Below are 22,263 nucleotides of genomic sequence, written 5' to 3' on the forward strand. Positions count from 1 at the left end.
CAGTCACCCATGCGTCCAACCATTCAGCCACCTTTCAAGGTCTTGCTTGCCTGCACACACAGACACACACACACACTCACACACACATTAAGGTACAGGCACTTGTGATTTACTCTCACTAATTTCTGACATTACACATATGTCCATATTTCCACTGAAGTTTCAATATATAGTCGTCTAGATATAAATAGCTATAAGAAATATTATGGATGGATGGGTTACACCTCATGATGCCCATTATGAAACATAGGGTGTGTATAACTTTCAACCTTCTTTCTTTCTCAATGTAAGTCTATGGGAAAAAGTATTTTTGGGCCCAATAGCATCACGTGACGGACACGGAAGTTGCAGTACCGCCGTTTGGCCACTACAAAAGTTGTGATCGACGACCGGTGCGCTTCCTGGGGGCTTGGTGTTACTTTTGGTTATAAAAAAAACTAGATGGCGACCGCCAAAAACCAAGATGGCAAACTCGAGTAGTCTACAAACCAATTGGTGACATCACGGTGCCTTCGTCCACCTCTTGTATACAGTCCATGCTTATACACTTATATACCCCCAGTCTGCATTGTGTGAGTCAGACTACTAAGCCAGAGACCTACATTAAAGTCAGACTATTAAAGTTGTTTTTTGCAGTGGTGAAACACATACTGAGGGGTGTCCAGTGGAGGCTTTAATGCCATCACTCTAAACTTTGATTTCAGGAGCAACACCTCCATATCACTTGACAGTTGACAGCTGCTGAATGCCATTACATTTACAAGATACGCTGACAGAAAATCAAAACCAGTCAATGACAAGTCAATTGAAAAAAGTAATGTGAGGCATGATGAACCACAATGTGATGCTGGAACAAAAATCTCACACTGGTTTCAAATAAAACGTATCTACGTGAGTGAAAGAAAGGTGGGCGAGATCTTTTTCAGGATATTGCCTTCCTCTGTGAGTGCTCTGGTTTTGAGGCTTCAAATCTCTCACCTGCAGTGAACCATTGAAACCCCAAATAAGCTTGTCACCTGATATGCATCAGAGGTTGAGTTTGGTGCATTCAGACCTTCTACTTACAGTATAAATGTAATCATACTGAGGACTGAGGCAAGTGTGTTTTGAAATGTTCTCTATGGAGTTATTAAAATGTCAAATATCCTTTTCTTCTGCATAGCATGTCAGAGAAACTTTGTGCAACTATTCTCCCAGCAATCTCAAATAATACAATTGAAAAGGTGTCAGATCTTCCTTTCTCTTGACAGTCATGAAATGCCGGTGCAAAGCTCTACTAAACATTTTCATTGCCTGCGTCATTAACAAGCTCTCAGACTAACTGATGGGAGAGAGAAGTGGGTGAATGTAGTGCAGCTACTGCTCTCTGATCAAACGCATATTCAGAAGGACTATCGTTCAAGAGGGAGCTGTGAACTTTTTTCCAACTGGCTTGTTTTAGCATGTGTGGTGTTGCATATGGCTTCCTGACAGTCCTCGAGAGCCACTGGGCTGCAGGGTTCTAAACCTGACTAGCCAGGTGTGGCTCATTAGCAATCAGGGTGGAACAGAACCTGCCACACACCTGCACTCAAGGGCTTGAAGGGCTTATTTTATATCATTCTGTAGCTTCACAGTGGTGTTCTTTATGTATTCAAATCCAAACATTCAAATTTTGTCATCGTCAATTGCTCTTTTCCCTTCAAGCCCTTCTAAAATCTGTTTCCCACGTGACCTGAAGGTTTCTGCATGATGACGCTGCAACGTGTACAGTACATATACAGCCGTTTAGTCAGTGTATTAACGTTACATACAGTAACTTAGATGGCGATTGGCGTGCTCCCAGTTTGGAGAAGCAGACAGGAGTACCGGCAGGAAGTTAAGCGATGTACTGCTGTGGACGCCACGTTTAGTTTAGATCTGAAAGTCACACAATAACTCAAACAAACTAACAGATCGATGCAGCGGTAGACCAGCAACTGCTGTGTTCAGAGAGGTAAAATGATTGTTTTTGTGAATGGAGTCTGGTCTGGTCTTTAAGATTGCTTTATAATGGCTTTAGTCCTTCATTGCAATGGGTTGTCTGAGGGTAAGATAAAGTGGTGAACATATTGTAAATATAACATACACTTAAAGAGATATTGATTTTTTTTGAGTCCACAGATGCTTTACCTCGCCGTCAGACAGCCCTTTCTGACGGGGAAAATTAAGGCGTTATATTGCGATATTGCGGTCTTCAAGACTAGACCAGACTCAATTCACAAAACACAAATTTTTACCTCACAGAACGCAGGAGTATACATACAACCCCACTTCAAAATATCCCAACCAACCCTTTCAGTTATTTACAAATTTAGCACAGCGAACATTGACTCAGCTAGTGCTAGTGTTAAAATTATTCATAACCTTATTGATTAGCTTACTTTTACTATATCACTGCTTTTTGCCATGACTGAATGAGCGTTTCCATTTGAAAAACCCCCCAGAAAAGAACACAGATGGACTCGCCCTTTAAATGTGGTACCAATGCATATATATTCTCTCAATATTAACTCACATTGTAGACATGAAGGTGTACAATTATAATGTGAAAATGAGAGATCTTTGTGCAACCATTTGAGTTATCTCTTGATTAAGGTATTAATTCACCAAATAAATAAAAAAACAAGGCAAAAGTGCGCATGGCTCACATACCCCCGTCCACTGCTTGACCCCTACTGAAGTAGGACCAAAGGTTTTACCCTTTTGGAAGTAATGGAATAAGTCTATTGAGCACAATGTAGCTTGTTATTAGTTCACCTTCCTCAAGTCCAGAGTGCCCAAAAATGTTAGAAATCTTGGGCACCCTGGACTTCTAACCATTGAAAGGCACAACTAGACCCTACTCTCAACCATCATACCAAATTTGAAGTTCCTAAGTTAAATAGTATCTGAGTTCTGCTCCGGAAACGAAAGTGTGACATGCGAACGGACAGACGGAAGGACATGCGGAGCGCTAGACACACCCGACTACGTCGTCGCGGGGGTATAAAAATATATTGGAAAAAACATATTTCCTCACTTACCCTTAGTGATATCTGACAATCAGAGTTTGAGTTTTATTTGCCAAGATTTTGACTCATCTCTCCAACTTCCACAGAGCTTGATACAATTTGTTAGTAAAGCTCAGAGCAAAAACAAATATGTGTAACTCAACAGACACAGGTTTCCCTTTCAAAACGTCTCGGTGCAGGACTTTTGATTCGAGACAGTATTTTGTTGACCGGTGTCCCACATATCACAAAACACTTTGGTTAAGGTCCGGGAGGGATTGATGGTTTTGGATAAATATTGATAAAGTAAACATATTCTATCTCATGTCATTGTTGACTTTTCCATATTTAATTGACTTTTCCTAATCTTAAACTTAAGTGCTTTGAGCCTAAACATGACCATTTAAAATCTTTATCATGCTTTAAATGACATGAGCGACTTGGTAGGAAAACAAACATTGGCAATGAACATTTTGCTGATATATTCAGTGCGAACATCTTGCAACTTTGCAGATGCGCTCATTAAAAAACGTTTCCTTATTGTGTTAATCAAAACTGTAATATGGGTGTTTCCTTCAAAATATATTTGCTCTGGCAAATTAGTAGTAAATAAACATAATTTTTAGGAGGCAGGGTTGCAGGTTTTCATTCCAACCAGTGTCTTCACCAGGTGATTTCACTGATTAGTACTCCAAAGTAGAGAGCAGGAACTAATCAGGGAAATCACCTGCAGGCTGTTAGCCCTTCATGGCACATGACTGTCCAAAAAGGTGTCAAGAAAAGGCCATCGGTCCATCCATCCCAACCTCCCGCCTACGTGGACTTCCGCGGACTATGATCAGAAATTAATTTGTGATACGCAGTTCAGTTTTGTTGTATGGGAATGTAATATTGTGGAGACTGGGCTGTTGAGTCAAAGCATGATGCAAGCATGAACATAAAGTACATAACCCTCATGATTTAAACAGAAGGGAGAGTTTATATGGCCACATAACAGATTGTTAGTGCAGCTCTAAGTCAGCCATCTGTTTAGGCTGATGTGGGATTAGGTATCATGACCTAAACAGAACTCAAAATCCTGGTTTTAAACCTGAACCCTTGTCTAAACATGCATAACATTACAAGTCATTTATATAATGTACTAACTGAGGAGGGTTACGTTGAGCATGTCCATCTGGTCTGAGGAAATATTTCCTGAACAGATGACCTTTTGGAGAAACATGGTTTTCACCCAATGACAACTGTGAAAATGGAAACTCGCAAGTTCAGTTATGTTGTTAGACTTCACTTTGACCGTCTTGACTTTCTGGCTTTCACTCTTTCGCTTTGTTTCAGTCATTTCCGTCCTCCATCACTTCTCACCTTTTTCTCTTTCTTTCTTTCACCTTGGACAAAGTGGTAGGAAGTGTGAAAAGCTCTGGAGTGCAACATGTCCGCCTTCTAAATTCAAGTGTTTACCATCTGGGAATACCCGGCATGGCCAGCCGGACCCTGTAGTAGCTCACAGTACATGTGTTAACCTGTGTTTGGTAGCTGCCCCCTTGACAAAGTGAGAGGCAGTGAGAGGAAGCAAAGAAAACAGATGTAGAGGGGAGACAAAGACTCAGAACTATAAGAAATCTGCAAAGTTATATTTGCAATATTTCAATTCAAACAGCACCTGAAACATCTGCAAAAACTTGTATATTTAATCAGAGAACTTGCAGCTTTAGGAATTGAACAGTTTAACGTCAAACCATACTAAACATGTACGGTTCGATCAAACCTTTGGGGTATCAGAGGCCGTATCACAATTATTTGACTATATATCTCTCCTGAAAATTGAATATTTGTTTGATATTATGTGTAAATGTGTGTTATCTTCATTACAGCACATTATACAAGTAGTGTTGTAACTCAGTTTTGTGGGGTCAGCCATAACTTAAGTTTGTGAGCTCGAGTGAACAGTCACCATGACACCATGATGGTAAAATATGCAAATGATTGTGGTATTATGGTAGAATGTGTTAAAATAATACTATTCATAATGGGGGGAAAGAAAAAGGTGTTGGAAAGTGAATGACGGGATGTTGGCAGCTGTATGTGGCCTTTGTCACAGTTATGACAGTGTAATTGCAGTAAATCTGATGTGGAAAGCTGTCAGGTCTTAAACCTGTTGCCTTAATTAAATCAACTTTGCTCATAATGGAGGTGTTGGTTGTCATTCCTGCTACAAAAGACTCGAGGAAGCTGAGAGCAGGTTGCAAAATGAAATACTGACAGTTAAAATGATGTATGGAAGGTGGTGAAATAGCCACAGCTTATTGTTAAAAAAAATCCATTTGTAATGTGTGTGGGTATTGATTATTCTACAACGTATTGATGTAAATGCAGCATGCCCTTTCAGCTGTCTTTGGTCCATTCGAAGGAATGAAAGAGGGAGGCTGTGTTTGCACGGTCCAAACGGTATATTAATTTTCAATAGGCATGTAAACAGCTTAGTGGGAATATTGTCTTTTTCGGAATAAGGGCCAAAAAGTGAATATTCTGTGCATGTAGACGTAGTCACTGTGGTGTTTTGTTGTGTTACCTGACTCTGTCTGTCTGTTATTGTACCTGCTTGCTGGATATACTCATTTATTTGGACTCTGTAAGCATATCTCAATAATAAATCACTGAATTCATCCTGCTGCCTCCTCAACTGTCTGCATTTTGGGTCCAATCCCTGTTCCAGTATTCACTGCACTGTGACAGATAAGATTACACAATATCAGCCTGATAATGGCCTGATTTGACAGACGCAGGGTGTCACAGGCTGGGCACGGAAAATAGTTCTTTCACACTGTGTCTACGATACCGAAAAAACAGCTCAGGCGGAAAGAAAGTTGTGTACCGATGTTTTGCTTTGTTGACGTCTACAACACGCTCAGGGATGCAGTGATGGACATTGTGGTTGTCGACCTTTGTGGTCCTGGTGATCCATCTCTTGCCTCGTCCTACCTGATCATGTTTGAATGTCACGCAGGATGTGCAACAATGCAAACTATTGGTGCCTTCAAATGGGGTCGTGTTGTTGTTCATGAGTTGAGCACATATGAACGCCTCTTGTGGTATTCACAACCTCATAAGTGGAAAGTTTACGAGTTGTGACGTGTTGGTTGAACCTGCTCTCGGGGTAAGATGTTTTAAAAAAAATGTTTCTGTATCTTATTTTTTTATTAACAGATGTTCCTTTTTTAAATTGTGTTTCAATAATCCTGAGACTGCATTGCTTTTAGCTTTGCTGCAGGTCAATGTCTTCCAACATGAAGTAACTGGTAGCTTGTAAAACTAGACTTTTCAAGTAGCTTAAACAAAGCGCTGTGTGTGTGTGTGTGTGTGTGTGTGTGTGTGTGTGTGTGTGTGGCCAATGTGCCTACAGGGATGCTGTGTAGGGTTGATTGGGTTGGTGGCCTGCTCTCTGACAATCTGCTGTAACGGTGCCAGGATGATTTATGCCAGGCTTAACATGGCTGTCTCATGAAAACACACACTTTCTCCAATTTGTTCATTTCCCTGCTCCGTCTTTCCCCACATCTCAATCTTTCTTCCTCCGTTTTCCGTCTTCCTCACCTAGAAAAGTGAGTGATGTTGTATCTGGATTCTTGGTTTCCAGAAAGGTGCCCTCTCCTTTCTCCTTACTTTCTCCTCCCCGGCATTTTAATTCGTTTCTCAGTCACTCACTGATCTCTTGTCTTCCTTTATTCTTTCCCTCTTTCCCTTCATCTCTTTTCTGTGTGTCACTTTGCTCTTCTTTCCTCCATCAATCCTCTTCTTTCTCTCTACTTTTTAAACATCCTATCATTGTCAGTATTTCTTTTCTCTATCAGTCTAACACTCTTTTCACTTAAATTGCCTGCCTCTCTCACAGTCTCTTTCCTCTCTTCTTCTCTAGTACCATCCTCTCCCATCTGTCTCTCCCCCAACCCCCCTCTTGGTATTTTACACAATGGCAACTGACATTTCTGGCTAATGCCGCCTTCTTCTCCCTCTTGGCCTTTATGCTACCTCCTGTGCTTCTTCTTTTTTTTTTTTCTTTTACATTCTTTTTTTATAGCTCCTTTTTTTTCGGTCCATCTCCGATTCTTCTTTCTCTCTCTTCCATTTAGTCCTCTCTCCCGCCGGACTCCCCTCACAGGAGGAAACCTTTGGCTTTCCCTCTGGCTTTTACTTGTTCACAACTCAAATCTTTCTTTTTGATTCTGAATGTCCTTGGCTTCTCACTCCCTGTGTGCATACTTTGTTTTTTCCTTCTTTTCCTTCCTGCAAAAATGTTTCTCCCTTTTTGCCATCCTGAACTCCACCCTTGATTATTTATTTTTAATTTTTGTACTTATGTTGTCCTTTGCTTATTTTATATTTCTTTCTTATCTTTTCTTGACTCCTCCGCATATACAGTCCTTCCATCTATCCCTCCAGCCTTTACAATTTAGTAAATGGCTGAAATTAAACAAAACACCTGGAGGAAGACTTGATATAATGTTTGTACTTTTCAGCTGAACTGAACTACGGCGGACTACACACGCCGAGGTGCAACTTTACAAAGTAGTGTGGCAACACTGAAAGACCGGAGGCATATTTACACAGCAAACCCTTCCAAATCGTTCCAGCAGGACTGGTGACACAGAATACATCTTCTAGCCCGACTCGTTGTCTAAACACAGCGCTGCGAGGCAACGGCAAAGCGGTGCTTTGTCGCCTCTGCCCCCGCGGCAATCACGGCGGCTGTTTTCTAGAGCAGGGATACGACTTGTACCAAAGTAGGGCAGCGTGTGTCTGCAGGCAGAGCTGGGAAGAAGCAGTGATGGAGAGCAGGGGACAGGAGGTGGACTCACAGAGCAAATATGGATTTTGTATAGTTGTATTTGTGGTTCTGTGTCTTCTTATTCCAATCCGATCTCAACTCAGTGACTCCTGTTTTCTAGTTTGTCCTCTAAGAAGAAAACTACCATTTTAATTCTAAGTTTTACTTGGAACTCTTGACTGACATTAAATTAAAATCTCCGTGTACTGGTCAAAGGCTGGGGCTCAGTACTTCTTCTTCATGTTTTTGCTTTCTAATGACATTTTGACATCAGTGGAAAATACTCAGGGAGAGTGTGGTTTAAATATTGATGTCTTGGCTCAGATTTTGTGGTCTTCTCTCTTTTGTGGTCATGACAACTTTTACAGCTCAGTCTGCTACTAAGACTTGTTCATACAAATCCACTCTGAGAACATGATGTAAAAAGCACAGGATGCAGCGATCCCTTACAAGATAGATAGTGGAAGCGGCAGGCTTATACCCAAAGTCTACATCCAGTGAGTCAGACTAGTTACTTGCCGATTAAGAAATACACTTCATTCTTACAAAATAAAGATTTTTGGACTCTTTTCCTTCCTCACTTCTTCACTACAAGGAGTCAGTGAAACCTGTCCAACCTTATCCACTTGTTCTATATGTAGTGAGTGATTGCGGTGCAAAGGTGTAGTGTATAGCCTTATCCTCTCTTATCCCCTCTCCTATCCCATTCCTTATCAGCCCCGCAGGGAGAGCAGGGATTAAAAAGTCCTGGAGAGAGAAGAGTAAGTGCAGTAGAGGAGGAGGGAGGCTGGGGGGGGGGGGACTTTAATACCTTGTAAATTCCATATTCTTATCTGGTTTCTAGCTTTGTATCAGATCTAGAGTTTGCACACTGTGTATGATTTGTGCTGATACCAACTAGGTCAAGAGGGGTAGAGGAGAGTGGTAACAGACTAACATCAGGTTAAAAAGAATGAGGGGAGTGGGTTAAAAAGATCACTGGGTGGCTGCAGAAAGAGGGGAGTGGGTTAAAAAGATGAAGTTGAGAAGTGAAGATGTAGACGGAGAAAGGGAAAAAGAAAAAACAATCCAAGAACTTTAGAAACAGAAAATTGTGGGATCACAGTGATTAAGATGTCAACGTTCATTCACCGGGGCTGACGTCAAGATACTCCAGGCGCCGAACGGCGGAGCTGAGACAAAAGCTTTCTCTTGTTCACTTTCAGGCCTTTTGCCAGACTAACAATGCTCTAATAAAACAACACCGAGCATACAATGGGCCCTCGCGATGGGTCCAAAAATAAGTGCAGTCAAGCGCGAGTACTTCAAGTGCAAGTGCTCGGTGGAAGTGAGTCATTTGAACTGAAATATTGTCGTTACCAGTTAACACCTGCAATGCCACAGACCTGCCAGCACGGGCCTTTTGTATTCAATTCAAGTCCCAATGAAAAGAGAAAATCACGGCTCCATCAATGATAGCTAATTTCCACATCATACTATGCAACTATCTAACAAAAGGTTCAAGGATGAAGGTCCATTTATTGTCATTCTACAACACAATGTTGCACAACAACATGCAAGTTGTGGTCTAGTTGTGGTTTATGCTACGCAAGAAAAAACATAACCAACTGTATCGCTTGTCAGATGGCAGCAGAGAGAAACAGGCTGTTGATAGGCTGGGTATTGTCTTTTAGTATTCTTTGGGCTATACGCAGGCACCTCATCTCACTGATATCACCAATACTCGGGAGATGGATACCAAGGATGTTCTGGGTGGTTTTAATCGCCTGCTGGGCTGCAGAGCCTTCCTGTCCTGGGCCATGCACAAACCATGCCAGTTTGTAATGTTTCCAGTCAGGATGCTTTCTATTGCTCCTCTGGAAAAGTTAACAAGAACTTGGCATGAGAAGGGGTGTGTGTCTTTGCCTCCTTCTTTTCTAAAAATCAACGATCAGCTCCTTGGTTTTGCAGGCGTTGAGGCGAGGTTGAGGTTGTTCTCTGAGCACTACTCGGAAAAGTCAATTAAAATCCTGTTATTCTCCTGTTGTGCGTCAGTAGCTAATATTGAAGACTTTAGATGAGTGAAGAAAACATCAAGTGTGTTTGTGTTTGTTGCGGTTGCAAAAGGGGCGTTTTGAGGATATATAGATCTTGATGCAGCTGTTACTGTGGAGAGCAACACCCACTGTTGTTGAAGAGGAAAAGATCAAATAATACTGCAGCTTACTCCAGTTAGAACTTGAAAGTCTCAGCAGCTAGAGGAGAGACCGCCTTGACATTTTGTACAGGATATTCACAGTCACCACAGAATGAAGCCTACTGATTTTGGTGATCCCCTGACTGCACCTCAATGAGGTTGACATTTTTTTGGCTTTTAGAGAAATGTCTTGAAAGCTACTGGATGGATTGCCGTGACATTTGGTACAGACATTTGGGATTCCCAGAGGATGAATCGTGGTACACTTTGGTAATCCTCTGACTTTTTTTCTTGAGTGCCAACAGCAGGTCAAAGTGTTTGCCTATACTGTGAAATATCTCAACATCTACCAAATGGATTGGCACAAAATTTGGTATGAACACTCATGGTTTCCAGAGGATCAATCCTAGTGTCTTTGGTCATCTCCTGACTTTTCCTCATGAATCTTTATTCTGTCTGTCTGGCATTAATGCTGTCATCGAAATACAACTGTTTTTCCCTCTGTGATCATATGACAGCAGGTTGAAAAACTTACAATAAAAGTAGAAAGACGAATTAAATAAGAATAAAAAGGTTTGTGTGATTTTATGGAAGTTTATGTTGGTGTGTCCTCACCACACAGGATGCATCCATTCTTGGCACCAAGATAGCAGTATATGCTGCTGGATTGGCATCGTCAACCCCACGAGCTGGGGGTGGCTGGTACAACACTGCGTTCCGTGCACTGCACCAACACAACAATAAAGCCCTCCATCTAGTGCCATCATCAGGTCATAATTTCAATTTGTCCAATACATCGGTTTGGCCAAGTGCCTGCAAAACTAAAGAGTCAGCCTCACCTTTACTTTGTGTTTGGTGCTAATTAGCAAATGTCTGCACTAAGACAATAAACTAAGATGGTCACCATGGTAAACATAATACTTGCTAAACACAGCACGTTGGACAAATGGAGCAGGAGATGGACGGGCGGTTCGGTGCGGCGTCAGCAGTTATGTGGGCGTTGTACCGGACTGTTGTGGTGAAGAGGGAGCTGAGTCGGAAGGATAAAGCTCTCGATTTACCAGTCCATCTACGTTCGGACCCTCACCTATGGTCATGAGCTTTGCATAGTGACTAAATGAGATCGCAGACACAAGCTGCCAAAATGAGCTTCCTTCGTGAGGTGGCTGGTCTGAGCGAGTCCTAAGAGATAGGGCTCCTTCACGGCAAAAGGGGCCAGCTGAGGTGGTTCGGGCATCTGATCTGGACGCCTCCCTCTAGCTTTTTTCCAGGCATGTCCAACCGATAGACCGAGGGGTAGACCCAGAACACGCTGTAGGGATCATACATCTCGCCTGGCGTTCCCCAGGAAGAGCTAGAAAATGTTGCTGGGGAGAGGGACACCTGGAATCCCCTACTACGCCTGCTGCCCCTGCGACCCCGCCCCAGATAAGCGGAAGATAATGGATGGATGGCATCAGCCCATTAGCACTGTCAATGTGAGCATGTTGTGACATTAGAATTTAACTCAGAACACCACCGTGCAGACTCACAGAGCTGCTCGCGTATCTGAAGACTTGTATTTTTTTTTCTAGCAGCAGTTCAAAGGAATAAACAGCACAGTAATGTTTGCCAAGTGCTCGCTGGACCCAAAGACCCAATTGTGGTGCTTCTTTAAAAGACGGAGTGTAACATGAGATCGAGATCAACAAACTGACCTTTATCATCTTTTATTTATCCAGGGATGGTTGACTGAGTTGGCAGCTGCCCACTACACCCACAGCATCTACTGTCAGACACTAAACAGCCTCACTATGAGTGTTAAGATCATCCTGGTTTACCGCAGGTCAAATGAGAAATAAAGCGTAATGCAGCCATTTTGCCCGTTATCCCACACACATCTTCTCAGTCTGTGGACCTGAGCAGTCATCTTAAGGACACTTACCAAACTTCAGACTATCACCTCTGTTTCATACTTTTTTGAGACATTTAATGATATGAATAACTGTATAAAATGCACAACAAATATGTTTAGAATTCTACAAATCAACTTGGATAAGAAAACATTTTTTTCCTCTCAAAACAAATTAATCAGCATGAGTACAGAACAGCAACAGTGAGTAACTTTCGGAACGGCTGTGTGATGAAGATAATGAAAAAAGGAAGTGGGGATGAATGAATGTTGGCTTTGTAATAACTTGAATAAGATGGGAATGAAAGAAGGGTACATTCAGACAAAAGATGGCAGGTGATGGTGAGGTTTGAATAGAACAGAGAAGCAATGTACCAAACAGGTAGACTGACTCATATTGTGTTCGTACAAAACACATCCAAATGTTTCTTTTGTCTTTTTCTGCCACTTTTTTTTTGACATGTCAGGAAATGTATTGTTAAAAATATTAACTTCCTGGCTCTAAAATCATTTTTTCATTGTGTTGAAATGTTTAATGAAAAGAGCAGTAATTGTCCTTCTCTGCATTTGACTCCATTCCTCATCCCTGTTTTGTATGCGTCAGTAATACACAACATTAATGCACCTTTCCTTCCTTCGCTCATGGCCTGATTCACAACTTTGAACTGACAACCTCTTTCCTGGCTGGTGCAGTTGATGTCCCCGTCAACAGGTAATACCACAGAGGCCTGTCGCCTATGGGTGTCAACACTGGCTTGCAACGTGGATGTCAAAACCGCGGCGCTAACAGTGTGAAAAGTGCAGACTTGGTATACTCTGTGGCAAAGATCTGTTGCCGCCTCCTGACTCAGAGAGCCAGTGTTATGTGGAGATCACACCTATGATTTATGAGTTAACCTGCAGTCTCTGCTTACCGTCTTTAATGAAATGTGAAAATAATTTCAGAAATCAGGATTTTTACGTTATTTTCATATTCCACAAGCAGAATGAGTTACTCTTAAAGGCCAAAACCCGTGTAAACCACATGCTAGCAGCAGCATCACTTGCATTCACACCTTCTATTTGGATATGTTCACTCCCCTTTCATGCTGTTTATATTTCTGTTCCTCTCCTGCATTCTTTTGGCTGCTGCTCCTGAAATGTTTTCCCAGTGTTCAACTCTTCACCTTTACACCAGCAGCTCGGTGTTTTGATAGTCCCACCTTCATCCCTCTCAAGTCAGATGTTCAAGCTCCTGTCTCGACACTTGTCACTCATCTTGAGGAGCTGACTACCTCAGAAGCCTCCAGCCTGAGGCTGAGATGATCTGGCAGACATGAATCCAAACTGGAGCTCCAGGAGGAAAAAAGGGTAAACACCCCAAAACTAATGCTCACCATGTTTTTAAATGCCTCCTGTCTGCTTCCTGTTCAGACGTTTTCAGGTTTTCAGTCTTGTTAGCAAGAAATCAAAATGAAATAGGCGGGATTGGAGCAAATATGATTGAAAAAAGTTATTTTTATAAAATATATCGCTATATCCTGACAGTAGTACATGAAACAGGTAACCTGAAAAAAATCATGTGTCCTCCGGTGCTCCTAATGGCATCTGCAAGATTTCACAGACGGGAGGAAAACAAGCAGCAAGAGCTGATCTGAGGTCTGCTGTCCAACTGCTGTCTATGAGAGCCGGCTTGCGAACTCCGCCCAAACTAGGCAGCACTGATCAAATCTGAATCAATATTCTGTTACATTAATGCCTATTTCTCTCCTCAGTTGTTTTCAGAATCATCTTGTAGTGCACGGTTTAGCTGTAAAATGAGAAAGTTTGTGACGCCGCTGCCATTGTGAAATCTGATTAAGGAACGCCAAGTTCCGTTCACATGACCGGAGCACAGCCAATAGGATGTGGACTTTGACCTGTGATTGGTCAGAGTCCCCTGTCACGGGCTAGATTTTCTAAAGCCTGAAAACAGAGCCATGAGGAGGAGCAGAAGTCTAGTTATCTCTCAGAACACTTTAATTACAATATGCTGAAAGGTTATTATGGAATTTTTGCCCACTGATGCCAAAAATATAAGTCCTACTGCAGCTTTAATGGAAAGTTAGGCAAGATGCAAAATGAATTTTGAGTTGAACATTGTAAGGGAGGGCCTTAAGGAGCCTTAAGGAATTTGCTATTTTAGTAGTAAATAAAATTGATTTAATGTAGCACCTTTTTATAGAACGAGATCACAAAGTGCTTCAGAGGAATTAATGAATTAAAATGAAAATAAATAAATAAATGAAAATGTTAAAGAATAGATCAAATAATAACCTGTACAGTGATTGTCCCTTTTGTGCACATTTTGGATCAAGATGCAGATCAAAAGTGTCTTTACTTTATTATCATTTATTTGTATTATTGTAAGGACACATATTTATTATGTGTCAATTGTGTGTGTCTCTTTATATTTATTATAATGTGCATATTTTTATTGTATTTATCATTTTATTCTTTTTTTTTACTTGACAGAGATCCGTATATTCCAATGCCCTTGTACACTTGTACCTCAGCAAATGGCAAATACAAGTCTTGAATCTTATTGACTTGACCAAAACATATACTGCAAACTTGATAACACACGGCATCATATCTATATAGAATGTATATCCCATATCATACAACCTAAATCATGTCAACAGTGTGCTATAAATAAGTGACCTGGATCACTCTAACCCACACCATGCTAACTACCAGAGTTGAACTCCTGCAGTTTCGGAGAGCGATCGGCTCCGGATGCATCTCGTTAGCGCAGCCCACCGGAGGCCTGTGCTACTTCAAACATCTCCATGCGGCTGCTGCTACTTGCTGAGCCTGCTGCCTGCTGTTGCCTATAAATAGAAACCAATCTGCAACCCCACCTAATGAGCACAATCCACTTCAGACCGAACTGTCAACAACCAGCCACTGAGGGTGTGTGTGTGTAAAGATACAGCTGACCATGCTGTTTTGATCGTGGGTCTGCTGCAAATTGCTGCTCTGCCAAGGAGTGTGTGTGTGTGTGTGTGTGTGTGTGTGTGTGTGTGTGTGTGTGTGTGTGTGTGTGTGTGTGTGTGTGTGTGTGTGTGTGTGTTAGGGTTCCTGCTATCTTTTGTTGCTAAATATAGATGAAGCAAATTTCGGAGTTGCCTTGGCAGGATGACGGCAGCACGACAAGCAAATCACCCTCTCTCTTCTGTCTTCTCCTTCACTTCCTCAAATCCTGCTGACCTGCCTTACCTCCACAGTACGAGCGTATATATGTGTAACTGTGGCAGTGCACAGCCTTCTTGCTTTCTGCACATCTGTTTGCATTAATATGTAAATGCACTGTGTTTACATGCAGTGTAGTAAATATTATGCACACACACACAGTGTAAAAGTGCAGAATGGAGTTTAATGAATGCATGTGATGATGTAAATATATAAGTTATTCATAAGGGATAGCCTTATCTACATTTTCTAGTTACCATTTTGAGACAAATTCCAGAATTTACAATCATTAGTTCTTGTAACTTTAAAGGTCCCATATTGTAAAAATGGACATTTTCATAGCTTTTATATTATAAAGCAGGTTTATGTTCTATATGAATACTGTGAAAGTATCGAACGCTTAATCCACAGAGAAATACACACAGCCCGTATTCAGAAACTGAGCTTTTGAAACAAGCCGTTAGGATATCTGTCCATCTGTGATGTCATAAATCTACAATATTTAGACCATTTCATAATTTTAAACGTGAACATTCTAAATGGGTCCCAGTTTATTTCCTGTTGCAGTGTCTGGAAAGACATCAGCTGACAGGAAGTAGACATGGACCCAAGCTGTTGCAAGGCAACGCAATTCTGTTGCAATTCCATTGAAATGTACTAAAACGGAGCGTTTCAGACAGAGGGTAAATACATGTATATTCAAGCAGACAGTATGAGAAAAAAAAAATGTTTTTTAAACATTAAAGCATGTTCTAGTAGAAACACAAAATACAAGTAGGAACCTGAAAATTAGCATGATATGTCCCCTTTAATTTTTTTTTTCTGATAAAAATAAAATGTACTATGATGGTTATTATCAGTGGGATATTTGTTAATTTTTAAATGAGGGGGACGGAACCGGTCCTTTATGTTCACCCGCAACTAGTATAGTGAACCGCCTCGCTATGAAGTTTAAAAAATATTTTAGATCTAAGATGAAACTGACAGAAGGGCGGGACTCGGAGAAAAAGTTGCAATTACAAATCCGTCTTCAGCACCACGGACAGCGCCACGGATTCATCAATACACAGCACAGTTAGGCTGCTGATATTTCAGAGCCATGGTCGGGGCCCTACATTCTAACTTATTGATATTTCAGAGCCATGGTCGGGGCCATAGGTTCTAACTTATTGATATTTCAGAGCCATGGTCGGGGCCCTACATTCTAACTTATTGATATTTCAGAGCCATGGTCGGGGCCATAGGTTCTAACTTACTGATATTTCAGAGTCGTTGTCGGGGCCATAGGTTCTAACTTACTGATATTTCAGAGCCGTGGTCGGGGCCATAGATTCTAACTTACTGATATTTCAGACCGGCGGGTCCGTCCTCTCTCCCTACGTCCTTCAGCCTGTGATTATGTCAAACGACTTACTCTCCATATTAGTCTCTACCCTTCAGCTAGCTCTCAGTCTCAGAGAGGTCGGTGACCCCTCAGTCTATAATGACTTTACTTCTTCCCATCTCTCATTTTGATGACATCTGATCAACCATCGTTGGCTGAAGGTTGGAAAGTCTCTCTGTATCCTTTTTATTGTGGATTGTGTTTCAAAACTACACTAAGTAGAGCAATCATGGCTCAATAGCTGCAGATCAATGGTGCTCAGCCGCCTACTGGGAGCGACACACTGGGGTCCAATCCACACATCTGTCACACCGGGGGAATAGGACACAACAGAAGGCCTGTCAGCCCAGGTGACAAATACTGTCACCGCTTCAAGGGGAAAGAAAATTATAGAGATCAATGTATAAAGAGACTCATTCTGAAATGCTACATATCTATTATTGACAGGGCGGGGGGTCATTATGCCTCATCTGCATTACTGCTTTTGACATTTAAAGTGGTAATCTGTGAGATTCTCGCTTCTTTCATTCTGGCAACGTTCTATTAACTCGCAAAAGATCACATGTCAGTCAAATACTGAGGCCAATATGGCCTTTGTCCTTTTATTTTTGGATTTGTCTGCAGAAATGCATCTGTTCAGATTTAGTGGCCGTTATTGCTCACATTAATAACCTGGTTATTCTTTTTTTATCTATGGGTCGGTCAGTCAGTCCACCACTTTGGTCCAGAGCGGAATATCCCAAGCTAACAACTATTGGATGAATTACCATGAAATTTAACACACATCCCCCGGTGGATAATAATTAATGACTTTCCCTCCAGCAACACCATCAGCTTGATATTTTTGGTTCAGGGTTAAACTATGTACTGCCATTAAAATAGGTACAGACATTCATGTTCAGGTATAAATTGTAATACTTTGATGATCCTTTGATCTTTTCATCTTCCGCTATCATCAAGGCAGAATTTCAACGTGTCCAATACTCACATTCCCATCAGCCCTCACTTTATATTTAGTGCTAATCAGCAAATGTTAACATGCTAACATGTGGAAACTCACAGAGGCGCTAGCATATCATACGTACACATAGATTTAGAACACATCACCAGACACACAGTGTCAAATTAAAGGGACTGTTTGTCACTTCTTACACTCTTATAAATCATTGCGGGTCGGTTCCAACACAAACTACACGGAAACACCAAACCCACAAAGTTATATCTAGTGAAGCCCGTCTGTTAAACAGTGTCAACTCTTCCTGCTCCAGCGGTCAGAGGACGCGGGGGAGACCGTAGCTTTGGTCTCCAGTACCGGAGTCTCTGCTGTACTCTGCTCCTCTGCCTGCCTGCTTGCCTTCACTCACACACCGCACTCATCTACTCCACCTCTCGCTCCACTCTCGGGTGCATGCTGCTCACTCCACACTGCAGAAGAGTTAGTTTAGCTCTGAGAATATCTAGTGAATGTTCAGTGAACGTTTGTGCAGAAATAACTGCTGCAGCTCCTCCAGACCAACAGAGGTTTCCCGTGTCTTGTGAAGTGACGGGGCTCCACAGCGAGTAACATTATCGTCTCCGACTAAAACTCTGGTGTCTCCCCTGTTCCTTCCGGCTGCGGTCGGGAGGCTGAGGCAGGAAAAGCCAACACTAGGATCAGCATTGATTCATGGAGAGACCTTGGTCTGGTCAGCTAACATTACTGCCAAGCAGCTGAAATATAGAGTGATATTGTGCTTTTAGCTGACGTGTGTCTCCTCACTGTTTTGAGCGATGCATGTAGAGCGAGCACAAGCGCGAGTGCGAGCAACAGGAGGCTGACTTTCGTTTACTTAACGGCCACAGGTGTCGCTGTTAACAAGCAGTTTCTGATTCTTACTTAGAGTCCCTTACATTGAGTTGCTTTAAAATTAATTTTAGATAATACAAATAAATAATTACTTCTGAATGTTACTCAAACGTGCTGTTTTCCAGTTACACTAAAGGTGCAACAGTTGAAATGTATATACAATGTGTGCACTGTACATTCATACAATGTATTACTATAGTATCTCATTGTGCTCAAATAGGAATTCTCATTTGTAAAAGTATTCTAAGAACAATTTCCAGAAAGTATAGCAGTAGTTTGTTTTAATCGTTGCCAAGATCCTTTGAGAATTATGTTCCTGAAGTGTTCTGGTGCTACAGATGTCGATTAAGACCCATGATAGTGTAATCTATGGCACTTCCTCACTCATTTCTGATATTTCCCTCCTATGAGTTTGTCACCCTGGTATCTCATTATTTGGTTCATGCTCTTGAGAACTTAAATCGCTGCGTGATTTTAATCAGTTTTCTCACAATGAGCTCTCAAAGATAAATGCAGGTGAAGCACATTTGAGGACACTCACTTCACACACACACAAACACACTGAGGTCTAAAGCATGCATATGTTTAAAGGGGATCCTGCAATTGGAATTATTGTCTAACACTCCATTAATTTTGTCTCACAATGGTGCTTGCTGATTGCAAGGTGCAAATTCCAGAAAGAAAGAAATTCTGCATTTCAGTAAACACAAAGGTCTTCTAACACTATAATCCAGTAATGAAAGAACGCAGTCTTATTTTGCTACACTGTCATTAGTATTTCTTAATTAATTTACTTCTAAATGAACTCAGAAATAAAAGCAGAACATTTAAAAAAACACCCAACACAAATGCCTGTTAAATGAATGAGCCGTTATGACAGTTTGTGCATTTTAGAGTTATTTTAATGTGAAAAAAGACGGCCTGTTATGCCCTGAACTCTCATGAGCAATGTCACCAAACAGACCGCAGTATCAGCACCCTCGCAGCAGCAGGGCCCCCGTGTGTTTTGGTTCAAGGACACTCTGACTTAGATGGACGCTCTCTCTGACTACTGTGGGAGCTGACTGGATGATCTCCAAGTGTGCAGGACGGTCACTTTACCCGCCAGAATAAACTTCCTTCTGTGTGCATCGTGGAAACATAATGTCACTCTGCTTGGACAAACTATACAGGCCTGAAGTGTGCCTCTGTGTTTGCAGGTGTGTGTCATCTTCACGCATCAGGCTGTGCCTCTATAGAACATAAAACAATGGGAATAATTACCTCAAATTTGATGTCCTCAGATCGTCTGCCAGTCGTCAGCGATGAAAGCCTGCAATAAACAGAAAAAAGAACAAGTTGAATCAACCATCAGTGTCATCCGCGGAAGAAGGGGCAGGTCCCTGCCTGACACCGAACGGTGAGTGTAGGATAATTAGAAGAGGGCGTCCGTGATTGGTGCATTTGTCTACATCAAAGAGAGCTAAGTAGGATACGAAGCAGCTGGGCAGGCTTTACACGGAGGAACAAAGCAACAAGACACAATCAGAGAGATATCACATGAACATATAACTCTGCTGTGAAGATGTTCTCCTAACAGTCAGTTCATATGTGAACCAGCAGCTTAAAACATTTAGCCAAACGGCCTGATGTTGTTCATTATCAGGAAGATGACATCTCCAGCTGAAGTTGAAGGGGTGGCAGTAGCCAAGTGGTTAGAAAAAATCAGCCCATGACGTATTGGCTGGACTCCCGAGGCATGCTGGGAAGCTCTGGAGGATCCGTTACTTTCCTAAACAAGCACCATCAGACTGCTCAGCGTGAGACTGCAGCAGCAATGAGCTACTCACCAGTATGAATCAATGTAATGGGATCAGTGTGACACGGAGCACGAGGGCAACAGAAAAGGCTGAATACACTTCACTTGTCCTCCTGTTCTGTACATTATTTGAGTTAAGGAAGGAGGCTGAAATGTTTCTTTAAAGTTTAAGATTTGTCTCGGGCTGGACTTGGCTGTCAGCGATGTGAGTTGTAAGTGTTGTGAGCTGTCCAGGGAGCTGATTCTAAAGCTGTTCAGGCACTGGTGAGTTGGAAACCCACTGATGGGAACAAATGGCCAATCGTATAGTGGCCTTATGTCTTTGGTTGTTGACAGTTGGAACATTTAAAACTTCTTTCAGCACTGCCATTTTAAATGTAAGCAATAAACGAAGCGCCAAGTGAAGCGTAAGCATTATAAGTGGTTGATATGTCAGCTGGAGTGTAATCTGTGAAAGCAAATGAACTCTCGGTTAAATAACATGAGATAAAAGCTGTGAAATTGTCGTTTGACAGGTAAGGCACTGAAACGAGTGACAACCAAATCAGAGCTGCATTTCCATGCATGTATTTATATGCACATTTTGAACATTAGAGAAGCTCTATAGAAAACTGCTAAATGGATTGCTCATTATGCTACACTGCACCCCTCCAAAACATTTCATTCAAATCCATCGCGAACCTTTGGAGTAATCCTGCTAACAGACAGACAGACAGACAAACCAACGGCGGTGAAAACATAACCTCCTTCCTAGGCCCATGGCCTTGGCACAAACTGTACTTTTACAAAGATGAGCTGCCTGCTGTAACTCTATTTCTCTTGTCTTAAAGCCACTGTGAGCAGAATGTGTATGTTAATATTATCAGGAGTTGTTGTTTGTTGAAAAATGAGATGATCCCAGCTCAAATTGGTGCAGTCTACATGTCACTTTCAACCCATTCATCTTCATTCATCTCAGTCACTCCGTGGGGACAGAACATTACAAACTGTGAATCTTTTCAGTTCAATTTTGTTTCCAGAAATTCATCATTTAGGATATCACATAAACTGACTGATCATTGCTTCCAAAAGAAGTTTCAATATCTGAGTTGTCGTTAAAAAACATAACTGGAAGTCAGAGGTGAATAACTTGTTGATAAAATCCCTGGGTTTCTGTACACAGTGGTGACACATAGTGTTTGCAATCACCGTATAGGCTGTGCATGTTTGTCGACTTCTGTTCAAAGTTGGGGATTTTAGTCACTTGATTTGTCGTCCTGATGGTTAGCCTTGGAAGGAGAACATGTTATCAGAGAGGGAGGCTGGGAATGGATGAGTCTGTACTGGAATCACTGATCGGCCATCAATCAACAACCGTCTGTCAGCTCATTCATCAGTTAGACTGAGTGGAAGTAAATGCTGACTTCATTTGTCTTCACTGGACTTAGATGTGAGTTCGACATGCCGGCGACTTGAGAAAACCCGAGATGAATGGAGAGGAACCACACACACACACACACACACACACACACACACACACACACACGCGCGCACTCCTATCCTCCCGACCTTTCAACTGTACTACCTGCTGAACTCCTGCTCCCATTGGCAGGTGATCTGTTACAATTAGTGCCGCTGTATTTTGACCTTGATGAAGTTACTCATGAAGACTTTGAGACGTTAGTGTGTAGTTGTGTGTGAGGGTGTTCTTTTACGTCTACAGGACACTGTGTGAGGCCCAACGTTAAACCTTAAAAGTGAAGGGATTTTTTGGAAAGTGAGGACACGTTGAGGACATCTTTAAAGTGCTGCTTAAGGCATTACAACTTTTTTGAGTACAGGGTGGAGTTAGGTTAAGCACAGCATATTTTAATTGCATGCACACCTTCTCTGTGCATACTGACACATGGAAAAAACACACGTGGAAAACAAAATGTTTACCATATCGGTGAATTTACATGTGTGAGTTTACATTTAGGTTGCAGGGAGCAGCACGATGAGAAACATGAACCTTAAAGGGACACTCCACAGATTTTACACAAGTACAGTTTATCACAAGCAATACTAATTTGTTTGCTCTGGTCTAAATCTGGGACCAAATTGATACCATGCTGCATATTGCCTCTAGTTTGGTTTGTGTTCA

General features: G+C 41.8%; 2 protein-coding genes across 2 annotated transcripts in view; both read right to left on the reverse strand.

Moving 5' to 3' along the window:
- mfng (MFNG O-fucosylpeptide 3-beta-N-acetylglucosaminyltransferase) overlaps nt 1-22,263 on the reverse strand; it is a 513,815-nt gene that overhangs the window by 194,000 nt on the left and 297,552 nt on the right. The window lies entirely within an intron of this gene.
- LOC141765073 (protein phosphatase 1 regulatory subunit 29-like) overlaps nt 1-22,263 on the reverse strand; it is a 266,436-nt gene that overhangs the window by 48,976 nt on the left and 195,197 nt on the right. The window contains exon 4 of the mRNA XM_074630927.1: nt 19,607-19,655. The gene's annotated coding sequence lies outside the window, so the exon portion shown is untranslated. The remainder of the gene's footprint in view (nt 1-19,606; nt 19,656-22,263) is intronic.

This window comes from Sebastes fasciatus, chromosome 3 (assembly GCF_043250625.1).
Source record: "Sebastes fasciatus isolate fSebFas1 chromosome 3, fSebFas1.pri, whole genome shotgun sequence".
NCBI classification, from domain to species: Eukaryota; Metazoa; Chordata; class Actinopteri; order Perciformes; family Sebastidae; genus Sebastes; species Sebastes fasciatus.